This window comes from Polypterus senegalus, chromosome 7 (assembly GCF_016835505.1).
Source record: "Polypterus senegalus isolate Bchr_013 chromosome 7, ASM1683550v1, whole genome shotgun sequence".
NCBI classification, from domain to species: Eukaryota; Metazoa; Chordata; class Cladistia; order Polypteriformes; family Polypteridae; genus Polypterus; species Polypterus senegalus.
The window spans coordinates 150,693,318-150,709,675 of NC_053160.1; positions in this window are offsets into that span (position 1 = coordinate 150,693,318).

Sequence of the window (16,358 nt, forward strand, 5' to 3'; positions counted from 1 at the left end):
GTCAGGTTGAGATGTTTCCAACAGCAGCATGTGTTATTTTCATGTAATCACATTTTCAGCACTATCAAATCAGTCCACCCAGTCTTTACTTAAACATTCTTAATGCTTTGTCTTATTCCAATGTGAGCAAAACTAATAAATTCAAATTCAAGTTGATTGTCAGTGTGCATAATACAATTAAATTATTTACCCTTTTGTGAGTCTGTTCAGGGATCTACAATAGAAGTGTGTTTTTAGACTTAAACATTTTAAAGTTTTAAATAGCATTCTGCATGTTCTCCTATAGAAATGTTCTAAATTACTTTCCATAAGTTTTACCTCCACTGCTTTTGTATGCTGTGCCTTTTGGTTGGAGGACTGATATCATATATATTTTTTTCTGGAACATAGCTTAAGACCTGTTTGACAGAAAGGCACCCTGTGTATTATTCCAATTAATTTGACACTTAAAAACTTGTCAAACATAACATAAAAACAAGCTTAATTTTATGCAGTACTATTGTCTAGAAAATATGAAGATATGTTACATATAAAACTTAGAGTGCAATACTCCATGAAATTGTACATATTGAAATATGTAATCTTTAGATATTTTTGTACTCAACACTTCAGAAAGTTGTTTCACTGCTTTTTTAATTACATTTTTATGCAAGGGCTGACAATTCAAATGGCAAGACATTCTTTAATATACATCAGATTCAGAAAGTACTCAGACTCCTTCATTTTCTGTACACTTGATTTGTGTTGTCAATTTAATTTTAAATGGATAAATTTGCCATCTTTGCCCATCAATCTAAAGTTAATAACCCATAATAACAAAGGGAAATCTTTCTTTCAGAAAGGTTTGCAAATTTATTAAAAATCAACACCTGAAATCTCTCATTCATATACAGTAATAGTCAGACCCTTAATTCAACACTTTGTGGGAGTCCCACTGGCAGTGATTACAGTGTGAAGTCTTTTTGGCCGAAGTCTCTGCAAGCTTTACACACCTGGATTTAGGCAGTTTATCCGATTCTTCTGCCAGATCCTCTTAAGCTCTGTTAGATAGCAGGGAAGCATCTGTAAACTGCAATCTTATATCTCTCCGCAGATATTCTATGGGATTTGACTCTGGTCTTTAGCTGGAACACTCAAGAATAGACAGAGAATTGTCCAGAAAGCTACTTCAGTATTGTCTTGCCAGTATGCTTTGGGTCACTGTTGCTGAAATCTTAATCACCCCCTTGTCAGTCTGTGGTTGCCTGCACTCTGGAGCAGGTTTTCTTCAATCACCTCCTTGTATTTGGTTGCATTCATCCTTTTCTCAATTCTGACCAGTCTCCTTGTCCCTGCCTTTGAGAAGCACCCCCATAGAACAATGCTGCCTCCACCATGCTTCAACACCGGAATGGTATTAGGCAGATAAGGAGCAGTGCCTGGTCTTTGCTAGACATTGTGCTTGGAGTTCTGTACAAAGAGCTCAGTTTTTGTATCATCAGACCTGACAATCTTTTTCCTTTAGCTGTCAGAGTCCTTTAAACTGTGATATGTCTTTTATTTAGGAGTGGTTTCTGTCTAGCCCGTCTACCCTAAGTGGCCGATTCATGGAGTGCTGCTAAGAAAGTTTATTCTTTTCCAATAGATTCTCCCATCGCAGCAGGGGACTTCTGAAGCTCTTTTACAGCTGAGGTTGGGAGCATGTACCGATACAGTGAACTTTCGCGTCCACCACATGACAAACCTCCTCAGGATCCCAGATTAGAACATGAGCACAGCTGTGTAACGGGTTACCCTCAGCGCCACACTAGTTCCAATGGATTAATAATTGGGTTCTTAGTCACCTCCCTGATCACGGCGCTTCTTCTCTGGGCACTCAGTTTGGCTGGACGGCCAACCCTAGGATGAGACCTGATGGTTACACACTTCTTCCATTTTACAATTATTAGGACTACTGTGCTCCTTGGAATACTTAAAGCTTTAGAAATGGTTTAATATCCTTGCCATTATTTATGTCTTACTAAAATTTGATCTCAGGGGTCTACAGAGAGTTTGTTGGACTTCCTTGCTTGGTTTTTGTCTTCACATGTAGTCTGAATTGTGGGACCTTATATATACAGGGGTGTGTCCAAACAATTCTGTTTGCCACAGGAGGAGATCAGTCAAGTTCTAGATATCTCAAGGATAATTAAAGTAAACAGGGTGTACCTTAACACAGTTTGGAGTCCCATAGCAAAGGGTCTGAATACTTACATGAATGAGAGATTTCAGGTTTTTTTATTTTGAATATATTTGCAAACTTTTCTGAAAGCATTTTTTTACTTTGTCATTATAAATTATTGAATACAGAGTAAAATTAAATCTACAACACAATAAAGTATCCAGAAAGTGAAGGGGTCCAAATATTTTTTTTTAATCCACTGTATATTTATAACTCTGACAACCTAGTTCAACGCAACAAAAAATGCCAACAGCTTTTTTCATATAATTTTAACTGACCCATCCCCCCCACTCTACATAATAGTGTGGAGGTGTGTAAGCAGCACTTAATGTTGTTTTGGTGTAAAAAGATTCTTTCATTTTCTTTTCTTTTTTACTGGTCTGTTTTTGGCTTCAGTATCACAAAATTACGGACACATTTTCCCAATAAACAGAGGCAAATAGCCGTGGTCAGTTTTTCACATCTTCTCATCTTCCCAAAAAAGACTCAGTTACCTTTCAGAGCATAGCTATTTACCTTTTTTGATATATATATATTTTTTTCTTTTTTGGAACTTATTTTCTTTACAGCAGTCTCATGTTTTTTTATTAGGACTGGCACTCAATCTGATGAGAGTTAGATGCATAAAAAACCTGCCCTTGTGATCTGCCATGCTGGCGTTACGGCACTGTATGGACCATGTACTATTTTCATTTCACTGTAAACCCTTTTAACACTAGAATTCCTGAAGCTTACAAACAAAACTCGTAATCCCATCCCACCTTAAACCCCTTCGCACCTTTCCATCAGCGTCTTTTGTTTTGTAAATTTTTTGATCAGCACAAGCAGCAAGCAGCCCGCTATCCCATCCCCTACTTGACGGAGCTCAACTTGTGCAAAAAGTTCTCCCAGCTCAAGCCAAGGCTCGTAATCTGCATGTGAGGTGAGCTGCCTGGAGTTGTATAGTGTAAATAATACAGTATATTATTATTTGGAATACATGCATTTCATATGTGTTCTGTGTGTACAAAAATCGGGTAAGTGTAGGGTGAAAGGAAATTCGAGGCAAGAAGGACAAACAAACTGTAATTGTCTCTACTACACTATTGGCACGTAGACTTATCTTGCTCAACAGGAAGAATCCAAACTTACCTCTTTTAAGTTCAGCGGATAACCGATGGTGTATATTATCTAAAATTGGAAAAAATCTAATTCTCACTTAGAGGATCTGTACAAAACTTTTTCAAAACCTGGCAGGATCTGATAAATAACATTACAGAATAAGCATTTAAATCGAGGAAGTTGATTTTCTTCCCTCTTTTTCTATTCTATTTTTATTCATTTTTTTATTTACATATTTTTACTATTATTAAAGTGATACTTTGCTGACCTAGCTCTCTTTCTCATGTTTGGGAGTCAATTTGTTTCAAACTTAGTTTTGTTAAACTTGACTTGCATGTATGGAATGTTTTTTGATCTTAATAAAATAAAATAAAAAAATATGGGGAATGTAATGGGTGGGAATTAATCTAAGACTTCTTGAAAAGCAAGCATGCTATCACGTGGCCATCAAAAACTGCTTTGCAATATTTCTTAGCTGACAGATCACAGTGTAGTATTTGATAAACTGAAATTTTCTTCCCTAGTGTTGCTCTGGAAATATTATCCAACACCAACTGACACTGTGTGAAAAAGCAATTGGAATACTCAGAGTTTACTTTACTAGACATGATGTTCTTAATGTTTTTATGCTGGATTTTAACATGAGAAAACTGGATTCCTAAACAGTTGCGTTTGATATTTCAGACCTAGTTAAGCACTTGTGCATTCTTCAGTGATTGCTGAGAGGGTGACAATCAGAATAAGGATTCACATACATACTCCTTGCCTATCAACGTCTATAATGCACTTGTTTAGGCTAAATGAAGGGATGACTGTGCTTTCAGTATACTGGTGTATTTAACAGCTTGGACAAAAGCAGCATACAAAACACTGTCTGATTTGCAAGATCCTATTAAATTCTCTTGCTGCAGTTTGAAAATAAACCTCGACTGTGACTTTGGCTGCAGATTAGTAATTTTTAAATTATTACTAATTACACGTTGACCCGTGTCTGTATTAAAAATGACCTGCCCTAACTAAAATATTACTAAAAATTTGAACTGCTTTTGAGATTATAGCATCAGAGCATTTACTATATTCAGAGTGCAAATAGGGAGCTCGTTTAGGATGAGGAGACACAGGTGTGAAGGATAGGCACTAATTAATACATTATTATTCACCCCTCTGTCTGCTCATCAGAAATTTGCAACTTTATAGCCTTCCTAGGATGAAGTGGTCTGTCTGCAAATGAAGAGACTAAAAACAGCCTGATGATCTCAACAAATGAATACATTGCCAGAAAACAAGAAATAACATTGCTACATTTTTGTTAATGCAAATATAATTGAAATATAGTTAGAATATAAACACAAATAATATGCTACACTAAATCACTGCAATTTGAGATATACAGTAAATATTTCATAAAAATTCCCTCAGTTGCCATTAAAGGAATACTGAAGAAAAAAAAGTAATCTTGTGTTTTAATGCAGAATTGTAATAACAAGGCTTCTGATATAATATGGTCTATGGTGACCAACATTGGACAATGTTACTTGTGTCTTGTAATCCACCTCCAGAAAATGCTCTCATGAATGAAAATGGAATGCATTTGAATGAGCATTTGAATTGTAGACCTCCTGTTGTTGCAGTTATATTACTAGTGGTGAGCCACAACTGAGACACCTCTGAATTTTCAGCAGCAGTCTGTGAAACTGTAATAGGGGAATTGACTGTCTGCTTGTTTAAACATCTGAGGTATGCACAAGAATTAGGTATATTCTGCTCCTGATGTTTCCCTCTGTTATCTTTAACTTTTCATTTTTAGCTTTACATGTGGTTCAGTGCATGCTTTATGTGAATATTACATGAAGAAAAATGTTAGACAATGAATAACATGTTACTGAGCTGAACTTCTGACCAATGAATGAGATGGAAAGGAATGTCTTCAATTCAAATACTCCGGAGCATTTGAGGACATTACATTTTCATTTAAAAGAGTGTTTTGTGGAATGGTTTATTTAAGAGTATTTTAATAAAAATGCATGTGTTTTGGACATTGTGAGCATAACACTAGACATGTGCATCATGTGACATGAGTAACCTTAGATTATTTCATGGACTTTATGAGGTTCTTTGCTGTTAGTCACAGATCCTTGACAACTAGCACTAGCACATCAATCAATGCCATTTTTACAACTATTGAACTGGACTCTGCTGCCTGTGAAAGATACTGAGCCACCACAAATGTATATGGGCTGTGTTTTTAACTACATGAAATTGTATAATGCTGGTAAAAAGCATGTATCTAATGTTCATAAGTTCATGTAATTGCATATATTACACAAAACTTGTGTATTGTTACAAAAAAACTTAATAAACAAAAATATGATATCGAACTCCTTGATGAAGTAACTAAAAATGTAAAATGCGCAAACTTCCAAATCGGTTAGCTAAGTCCCTGAATGCATCAAAATGTTACGTCATGCTACATTTTCGTACTTGTACTGTTTTTGACCCATGCCTACCATTGATCAAGCAAATGGTGAGGCACCATCTTGCACCCCAAAACATGAGGCTGAGTCTCAGTACTTTAGCAAAACCAGTTTTAATCAACTTGAAACAGGAACAGCAGGGTTATTTATTGCAGCGGAGGCTACCACTCTCCTATATACTGACCCAGGAAATGGGCATAGCCGGGGCCAGGTTGGTGGCCAAGTTATATTGTTCCCTGCATTTATAATGTTCCTTCCATCACCCATCAGCGACAGGCGTGTATACTACAGTTTCAATTGGCTCATAGTTGTTTCTGTGGTGCTCTGCTGCTGTGCTGTGAAAATGGGGTTGACTCGGCAATGGTGAAGCAGTCATCCACAGATGCAGCAGACGCGCTCCGGCATTCTGCTCTGTTGGGGTGGGTTCTAAAAGAGGTCAGAAACCTCACTATATATATATATATATATATATATATATATATATATATATATATATATATATATATATATAAAAAAGTTTTCCATTGTGTCCACGTTATTCAGCCTTGATCACTCCCCTCCAAACACCAAATCATTACTCCTACAGCTTACATCCTCTGTACCACCCCATGACACTCTTCTTGCTACCTCACCCTTCAATCCAGTCAGTTATAATGGCATGGAAGATAAGCAAATTATCTATTCAAGAATGTTGAATTTTAGATTGTAATAGAAAAAGTGTGGCAAGAGCTAATAATGAATGACTAAAAAAAGAAAATGAAAAAAAGGGAGCTGTATTTAATAAAAATCAAGAAAAAAAGAATCAGCCAATAAATGAAGAAGAAAATATCCCAAATAATATGCGAACAGAAATGCGAAAAACGTTGTTTATAGAATGTAAGTTAGATAAAGTAATTCATAATATTGTAACAATCTGGAAAATAAATTACCAACGAGGCATTGTGTCCTAATTAGCCATGCAAATGGACTTTCTCAGAGTGCTGTGGAGAGAGGCTGGCAGAAGAGCCACATCTGCCACTCTTAAATAAAGCAGCCACCGGGGTGCTGGGGGGTGGAAATTCTGTTAATATTTTTTTTTTTTTTTTGCAAAGGGGTAAACAATGAGTTTGAGAGGTTTTTGTCACATGGTTGTTCTTTGTCTGTTTTGGGCACAGAAAAATGGCTGGCATTCCTAAACAGCTCAAATGATATTTTTGGTAAACCCCTTAAATTAAAGCTGAACATCTGCATGTCAATCACATAATGATTGCTTTATTTCAAATCCATTTTCACAGCCAAAATTATGAAAATTGATTGTTACTGTTAAAATACATATATATATATATATATATATATATATATATATATATACATATACATATCTATACTAATAAAAGGCAAAGCCCTCACTGACTCACTCACTCACTCACTCACTCACTCACTCACTCACTCACTCACTGACTCATCACTAATTCTCCAACTTCCCGTGTGGGTGGAAGGCTGAAATTTGGCAGGTTCATTCCTTACAGCTTCCTTACAAAAGTTGGGCAGGTTTTATATCGAAATTCTACACGTAATGGTCATAACTGGAAGCTGTTTTCTCCATTTACTGTAATGGAGATGAGCTTGAACGCCGTGGGGGCGGAGTTTCGTGTGACATCATCACGCCTCCCACGTAATCACGCAGTACATAGAAAACCAGGAAGACCTCCAAAAGCGCTGAAGAAAACATGCATTATATAATTGAGAAGGCAGCGAAACAATAAAAGCGGCGAGTGACATATACAACCATGTTCATGAGTTCTGCTACTTGAAACAAAGCACGATGTAAACCTACACTTTAAATTAAGTTCATAGACAGGCTGCCGCTGGCGTTTGTAATTTAGTGCCTGCCCATATAAGGCCGTCCGTCAGCGGCAATCCAATAGCAAACTCCCACTAAATATTCACGGGTGAAGGACTGTGTTTATGGAGAGGAAGATGAGATGGTCAGGGTGGTGTTTGACACAAACTCAGCGAAACTGCGAGAGAAAGTTTTAAGTGCCAGGACTAAGGTAACATTAAATACAGCCACGGACATAGCACGAGATGGCACCAGCACAGCTGGGAACCTTCGTTGCATGTACACAGAGCGGCTCACGTGAACTGGCGCAGTGCAGAGATAAAGGCAACAGTTCCAAAGAGCTGAACAAAACCGAATTACACAATTGAAAAGGCAGCAAAAATATGAAGCGTCTGATAAGCATATTCATAAATCCAGCTACTGCGGAAACAAAGCACACGGTGGAAAAAGTCAATGTCCCGCTAAAGGAAGACAGTGTAAAAAAAAACCGTGCATGCAGTGTGTCAGGTCTCAGATAAAGAAGAAGACGAGCTGTTTATTGATGCAGTAAGAAACGAATCGATGAAAGAAACCTGTCATCTTTACAGCGATTGACAAACACGGAATGTAACTTGAACACAACACATCCTACAAATACGAGCCTGATTGAAAGAAATAATGATAATCAAATCCTTGATGACAGCAACACTCAGTAACACTCACAAAACAAATACTGTATATTGACAGTCATGTTACGTTATTTTTAAAATGTTCCCTTTTCTTTTCTAGCTTTTTAACACACTACTTCTCGCTGCGATACGGGTATATATATATATGTATATATATATATATTCCGATCTACATACTCGAATAATGGATACTTTATTCGCCATCAATGATTGTTTTGGTAAAGCCATACTCAGTGTATTCATTAGATGAGCGGTAAAAAAGTAAGAGCGAGGGAGGATGCAGGCTGTAGTGCGTCAACTCTATCTGAATTGCGCGATCACATTTGAAAAATATATCTTTTCAAGTTCTATTTAGTCCATATTTGTCAAACTCAAGGGCCACGGGCCACATCCGCCCGCTTGTAATTATATCCGGCCCGCGAGATCATTTTATATACTGTATTATTGTTATTAATGGCCCGGGTATATGAAGCGCTGGTAACACAATAAACTACAGATCCCATAATGCAGCGCTTCAGCTGCCTTGCCAACACTTACCACGTTAATCAAGTCTAGCTTATGATGCTGCAAGTTATTGCAAAGCTAGCTCACGTGATGCTGGAGAGAAAAGCTCATTCTGAAAATAGAGCCTTTAAAAGCGATGGGAGGCTGAGTATATGTTTACTGAACCCGTGTGTCTCATTTGTGGAGCTAATGTGGCTGTAATTACAGAATTTAATCTAAGACGGCACTATGAGACAAAACATCAGGGTAACCTGAATGCAATGCAGAAGATACAGAAAGCAGAATAATTAAATAAGAATCTGACACTTCAGCGGACGTTTTTACCCGTGCACAATCACAAAGTGATTTCAAGTGAAGCTGCTTTTATGGGAGACACAAATGCACCAGTGCAACTTTCCCTCTTTCCCTGTTGCCAAGTAATGTTAAACCAAGTCGTCACTATGGTGTTCCCAAATCGCACTTTGCTGATAAACTGAGCGCACTGAGTTTGCACGGCGCTTTGGTGACTTTGAAGAACAAAAAGTCCGTCTACATGCGGCTCGAACCTTGTGCATGTTTGGTAGCACATATCTGTGTGAGAAGCTCTTCTCAGTGATAAAGACTAACAAAACAGCACACAGGAGTCGCCTCACTGATGAGCACCTGCAATCCATCCTGAGAATCTCCACAACACAGAACCTCACACCAAACAGAAACGAACTTGTGGCCAAAAAGATGCCAGGCGTCCAGCTCTAAAATGACATATGAGCAAAGACAACTGAATGATTTGATTTGTTATTGCTGAAAGGAACACATTTTATTTATATTTCCAGGTTTTGTTATGCAGCATGTTCATATTTGAATTTGTATAATTTTGACAGGATATATTTTTATGGAGAGCAAAATCTTTTGGGATATTTAAAATCTAAGTTTATTTTTTATATAAAATTACATAAGAGTAAAGAAATTTGAATGTTTGTTCTTTTAATGTTTACTTTATTTCTAACTTGTATAATTTAGACAGGATATATTTTTATGGAGAGCAAAATATTATAAGTTGTTTAAGGTTTGAGTTGATTTATTCAGGAATAATATTCCTGTCTGTTTTTACCATTCCTACCAAAGATATTTCTGTCGACTAAATAAAAATTCCTTCTATTTAAAATTTAAATAGAACTTGAACAAATACGATAGTTCATAATATCCACGCAGACTTGCACGTAAGAGCGGAGTTATCCGTTTTAACAAGCAGCGTATTGCACTGATACGAAATAGCTGTGTGTGTATATATGTAGATATGTATGTATATGTATATATATGTTTATATATGTGTGTGTATGTATATATATATATATGTATTTGTGTGTATATATGTGTGTGTATGTATGTATGTGTGTATGTATATGTATGTGTATATATGTAGATATATATATGTATGTATATATGTGTATATGTATAGATATGTATATATATATGTTTATGTGTGTGTGTGTAAATATATATATATGACAACAACACTCATCACTCACAACAGTGACAAAACAATTACATTGACAATCATGTTACGTTATTTTCAAAATGTTTCCTTTTCTTTTTCATTGCTTCTTTAACACACTTCTTCTCCGCTGCGAAGCGCGGGTATTTTGCTAGTATATATATATATATTGTGGCAGTAGGGGGAGCTAGTGCTCCCTTGAACCCTCAGGTACCACTCTGCACAAAGCACCCTCCACAGTACTCATAAATTAAACTACAATAAACCACAATAATACTCTCCTCCTCGCCCAGACACTTAGCCACCCTACCTCCCAGCTCAGTTCACCATCTGGGTTTTACCAGAGTTCTTTTATACACCCTGACCCGGAAGTGGTCCTGCCCAATCAGGGTAAACAGTCCTTTTCTTCAACCCGGGAGCATGTCATTTCTTCCTGTCACGTGACCGTGACTCCTGGGTTATAGGGCACAGATGAGCCCACGAGCCCCCCTACAACGACTCCCAACGGCCCCAAAGGTATCCAGCAGGGCTGTGCATAAACACTCCAAGGTCCATGATGCCCTGCTGGAAGTCGGGGCACGATCCTGCTGTCGGGAGAGCTCCTCCTGGCGGCCTTTATGAAGCTGGCAGTCCTCCACAATTTCCCCGCCTTAGCGACGACTTCTGGGGGTGGAGCGTCCAGGACCGCGAGGGACGTCCTCCTCCAGGAGGACGCGTCAGCCGGACCTTGGCTGCGTTGTCCCTGTCCTCCAGCGAACCTTGGGGGAACGGTTTACCTCCTGTCCCCCCGGGGACAATGGCGCCACTCGTGTAACAACGGCGCTGTCCTCCTGGTTGTTTCCCTCTGCGAGACCAGAAACACCTTCGAAATTCTGTCAGTGTCACCTCCGCCCCTTTCTCTGCCAAGGGGGTTATTACAGCCCCTTGGCTGCTTTCAGCCCTTCTTTCTGCTATGTTGGGAGACCCACGTTTTCTTTTGGAGATCTCCCGCTTAATCTGGGGCTTGTGCTCAGCCTGAGGCTCTCTATGGAAAGAAGAGAGCCTCTTTGCTGTTTGCACACCCGTTACTCTCCGTTTACCAGGAGGCGGAGTCATTAGCACTGCCTCGCTCCGATGAACAGCCCTGTTCAGCTGCACCGGCACGATCAACGCTTTCCCCAGCCCTCCTGTCACCGGCGTTACCCCGCACTTAAGACTGGTCGGGACCTGGAGATCTGCACAGCCCCGGAAAGCCACGTCACACGCATGCCCCGGGCTGTTTGCTCCGTTCCACAACCATTTGGTCATTGTGCCACAATCCTCTGTCGGGTACACAGTGCTTTGACACCCGCTACTTATTATTTGCGGTGCCGGTTCGCACTGTGTCCCTTTATGCTCTACAACACGGGTCAGACTCACCTGCACTCCCGCATCGATCACCTCTGGAGCTTCTCGGCCCAGCCGCTACACAAAGTCCTTCAGACCCTTCAACGGGGCTGCGGCCATCGCTCCCAATTCCTCCACACGTTCCTTCAGCTTTTGTAAGTCCTGTAAAAAATGGTGTAGGGGCTCGAGGTATTCCTCGAGACCTTGCAAATCCACACAGTTAGTTATTATTATGGCCGGTGGTGGTTGCGCTTCCGCCTTTCTCTTACCCTCCGGCCGGGAACCAATGAGCACGTCCTTCCCTGGCACATGTTCAGCTGGGTCGCGCAAAGGCTCTTGGGTCTTGTAGTCCTTCGAGGATCGGTTGGCCATTGTCGGCCGACTACCTCCCTCCCCTCCTACTGCGATGGAAGGCCGTCCAGTCATCTCCCGCTCCTCGTGGGCTTTCGTATTCCTCGCCGCTGTTTTGCTCTCTTTCTTCTCCCCTTCCAGGAGGCTCAGGTCCGTCGGGGAATGTACGACCTCATCTGAGAACTCCATGTGACCTTCTCTGTCCCGGCATCCACCACGTGCGGTCACACGGTTGTTGTCCTCGAATGGAGTCGTCGCTTGCCGACACCCAGCCTGATTTACCTTCTGGGAATTGCGGCCATCTTGCCGAGATATGAGGCAGGCATCCGACGTACCGTTTGCTTTCTGGAAGTGGGCTTCTGCAAAATATGAAACAAAACTGCCTGATACTTCGGGCGTTTTCTCGGGACCTACCTCCAGACTCGGCAGCGGTGGTCCCCGTCTACTTGGGGAGTCCGGCGCGCTCGATGGCTGACCGCGCTCCTGCTTTTGGGCCACTCGAGCTCGTTCAGTCCTCCTCGCTCCCAGTCAGGTAAGCCCAGGTCATTTCGGCCTCGGTCATATTCTGTACCCCACTGGTACTGACCTTCTTTTTCCCGGTCTTCTTCCCCATCACGGTCCGAAGTAGCAGAAGGCTCACTGACGTAGCGCTCTCCGTAGGGGTGGGTGTTTGTACCTCCGTGCGTTGACGAGTGACTTCCTTAGAGTTGTCTGCCCACACAATATTTATTTTTAATGCAGGTCCCCTGCCAACAGACGGCCAGAGAATCCTGCCGGTTAAGCCAGTGTGGCAGTAGGGGGCGCTAGTGCTCCCTTGAACCCTCAGGTACCACTCTAGACAATGGATAAAAGTCCAAGACTTCTTTATTTCCTCACACAACGTGCACAAAGCACCCTCCACACTACTAAACTACAATAAACCACAATAATACTCTCCTCCTCGACCAGACACTTAGCCATCCTACCTCCCAGCTCAGTTCACCGTCTGGGTTTTCCCAGAGTACTTTTATACACCCTGACCCGGAAGTGTTCCTGCCCAATCAGTCCACAGTTCCTTATTCCTTCCAGGTCAGGGTAAACAGTCCTTTTCTTCAACCCGGGAGCACGTCGTTTCTTTCTGTCACGTGACCATGACGTACTCCTGGGTTATAGGGCACAGATGAGCCCACGAGCCCCCCTACAGCGACTCCCAGCGGCCCCCAAGGTATCCAGCAGGGCTGTGTATAAACACTCCAAGGTCCATGATGCCCTGCTGGAAGTCGGGGCACGATCCTGCTGTCGGGAGAGCTACTCCTGGCGGCCTGGGGGAGGGGGACCAGAGTATGAAGCCGGCAGTCCTCCACAATATATATAAATGGAAGAAAACTTTACATTTGCAGGAAAATTTTAAGTAGAGAGTAGAGTTTGGTAATCAGATTATGTACTAAATAATTTTAATAAATCACCAGTCTTTCACTGCAAAATTCATACAATCATCACAGAACAAATTTTAACCGAGTAACAGGGGTATAGTTGTTGATATTCTATGAACATAACAGTGGGAATATCAGATAAAGCAGACATTATTACAAAAGAGGCAGACATTGGTCAAAAAAGTTCATAAGGTATAAGGCACGTTCACAAAAATTCATTACAATACTTAACTGCATTATTTAGAAAAGTTATGTTGCATTTGCAATATTTTAACTAACAGTTTGTGCAAATGTAATTAAGATTCTTAAACTTTTAATTAACACCTTTTATATGTGCTAAATGAACATAGAACTATTAGAACACTGATTATTAACACTGATAATGCAAATGTAAATTTTATTAACCAGCCAATGACTGTCCTATATAGTAAGTGTACTCCTTTTCTTTCTTTGTCTTCGTCAAACATACAACATTACAAAAAACACTACTTAATGTTTTTTTTTTATATTTTTTTTGTTTATCTTGTTATAAGCTAGCAGTATAATTTTAATTCAACTTAGCTGTTGCTGCAACAGAAAAGACTGGAGACAACTGTCAAACTGAGCCTCCCACATAACTAAATGTGAATGCAATCATGTTCCCCAATAAAATATCACTCCTTAACTTTGGGTTAAAAAATAGCCAGCAGAGTTCACTAAATTATTAACATCTTAACTTTTATTGAGTCCAAATAAGAATAAAATCCAGTTCCTTTTTTTTTGAGCTCCAGAAATGACCATGATATCATAGCAGTATGCAAATTGTAAAATCTCACTCTAAGGGACCATTTTTAGAAGAAGGACCAGGAAAATACAATAATCGGAAAACAAGTGCAAGCCAAAACTGGAAAGTCAGAAATACTGGTCATCAAGACATAATATGCAATAGATTAATTAGTGAGCCAAAGTAAAAAAGCTAAAGGTCCTAAATGTGTTAAGTTCCTTTAACTTAACAGCTACTCACACTGACCTGCACTTGTAATATCCAGAAACTTGGACGATGGTGTAACTGCAATGCCATCTTAATCATGAAGACACACATAGAAATGCTATGAAAACTCCAAACCACCAACAAATATTGAGGGAGTGCAAGTCACCTGGATGCAGGTGGCTAATGGTGTAGAAAATGCAGAAACAGTTATTCTAAGGGTTGCCTTGTTGGAAACAAACTGTTGTCGCTTATGAGATTTTTAGGGGTTTCAGGCAAACTTTAAATGTTGTTACAGGGGATTTCGTTTTACTTTCCACTGTGTTTTGGGCTTTTGACTGATTTTTTTTAGACATTACTATGCCAGGGACATTGTTGCACTTGTTGTGTGAAATCTCAGATTTGTGTCCTTGGAGATAATCCTAACACTTTATTTTTCATTTTTTAATTTAAATTTCTTTTTATTTTTTATCATTTTGTTGGTGTTTTATTGTGAAAGTGTCTACAAAAGGCCCTTTAGTCTCTTTTTTAAGATTCTTGTTTATAGATGAACAAGTTCATCCTGGAAATGTCTCAATAATGTTCTTGATCTTATTAATCTTGCTTCACATGAACACCCCAGAACTGCTGAGACCAATCTTGTTCTCTGTCCATTCCTGAAAGAATTTAAAACTTAACCTGTGAATACCATAACAATGGAAGGCTGCAAGCTACTGGGACCTATTCAGTTTTCCACTTGCAAGAACTCAATCCCTGATTACCTTAACTAGACCATGGTGCAGGGACCAGCCTTGTTCTGAGTTTTTCATACTTGCAAGGTCTCAACCTGATTATCTTAACATTGATAAGTCAATCCTTAATCTTATAGAATCTCCAACCCTCCGATCATTGCTAGTGTCAGTAAACAACAAAGCAGTTTCAGTGAGAAACTTTACATCAATCTAAACCAGGGCTATTCAATTGGCGGCCCGCGGGCCACATGCGGCCCAGAATCAACCTCCGAGTGGCCCAGCCCATGGTTCCGCCCATAGATAATAAATTAATATATATTATTCATAAATTGTTATTTTAATATAATTTAATATAAATATATATATTATATTCATATAAAAATATAGTATATTAATATAAATATAAAGTATTTATTATGTCTATGGTCCCGCCAAAAACGCGCATTCCTATGTAAACTCCGTAGCCTGCAACACGCAAACAATGCAGAGCGTGCCGGTAGTAGCTTAGATTACTATCAATATGTCTTTCTCAACACTGAAACGTAAAATTGCCAGTGAAAACCGTAAGTTTAACCCTGCCTGGACTGACAAATACTTGTTTATTTTACCGTCACATCCAAACGCCAAACCGATGTGTTTAATTTGTAATGAGTGCGTTGGAGTATTTAAAGATTACAATGTGCGGAGGCATCATGTTGAGAAACACCACACTTTTCGCACCACTTTTCCAGAGGGATCTCAAGAGAGGGCTGCAAAAGTGCAGAGTTTGATTGCATCTTACAACCGGAGCAGTACTACCATGGTGCGGTCATTCACAGCCCACTAGAGAGCTACTGCAGCATCCCTTCGTCTTTCCTGGATACTGTCAAAAAAGAAAAGGCCATTCACAGACTCTGAAACCGTGAAGGACTGTATGCTGGCTGTCGTGGATGAGGTGATAAATGACGATAAAATTAAAATGAGCGTGGTATCTGCTATAAAAAACGTACCCCTTTCAGATACTTCAGACATTCGTAGGGTTGAAATTCTTGCTGCAGATGTGTATGAAACGCTGTTAGGAGACCTGATGAAAGCTGATACTATGTCTATAGCAGTAGATAAGTCCACAGACAAAGCTGATACTGCTCAGTTGTGCATATATGTCCGTTTTTTTGATGGCAAATGCTTCCGAGAGGAGCTGCTCGGCCTACTGCCGTTAGAAGGACACACAACTGGTGATATAGTCTTTGGGAAAATTTCCGCCTTTTTAAAAGACAGTGGTCTGGATATGAAGCGTGTGTGCATGCTTG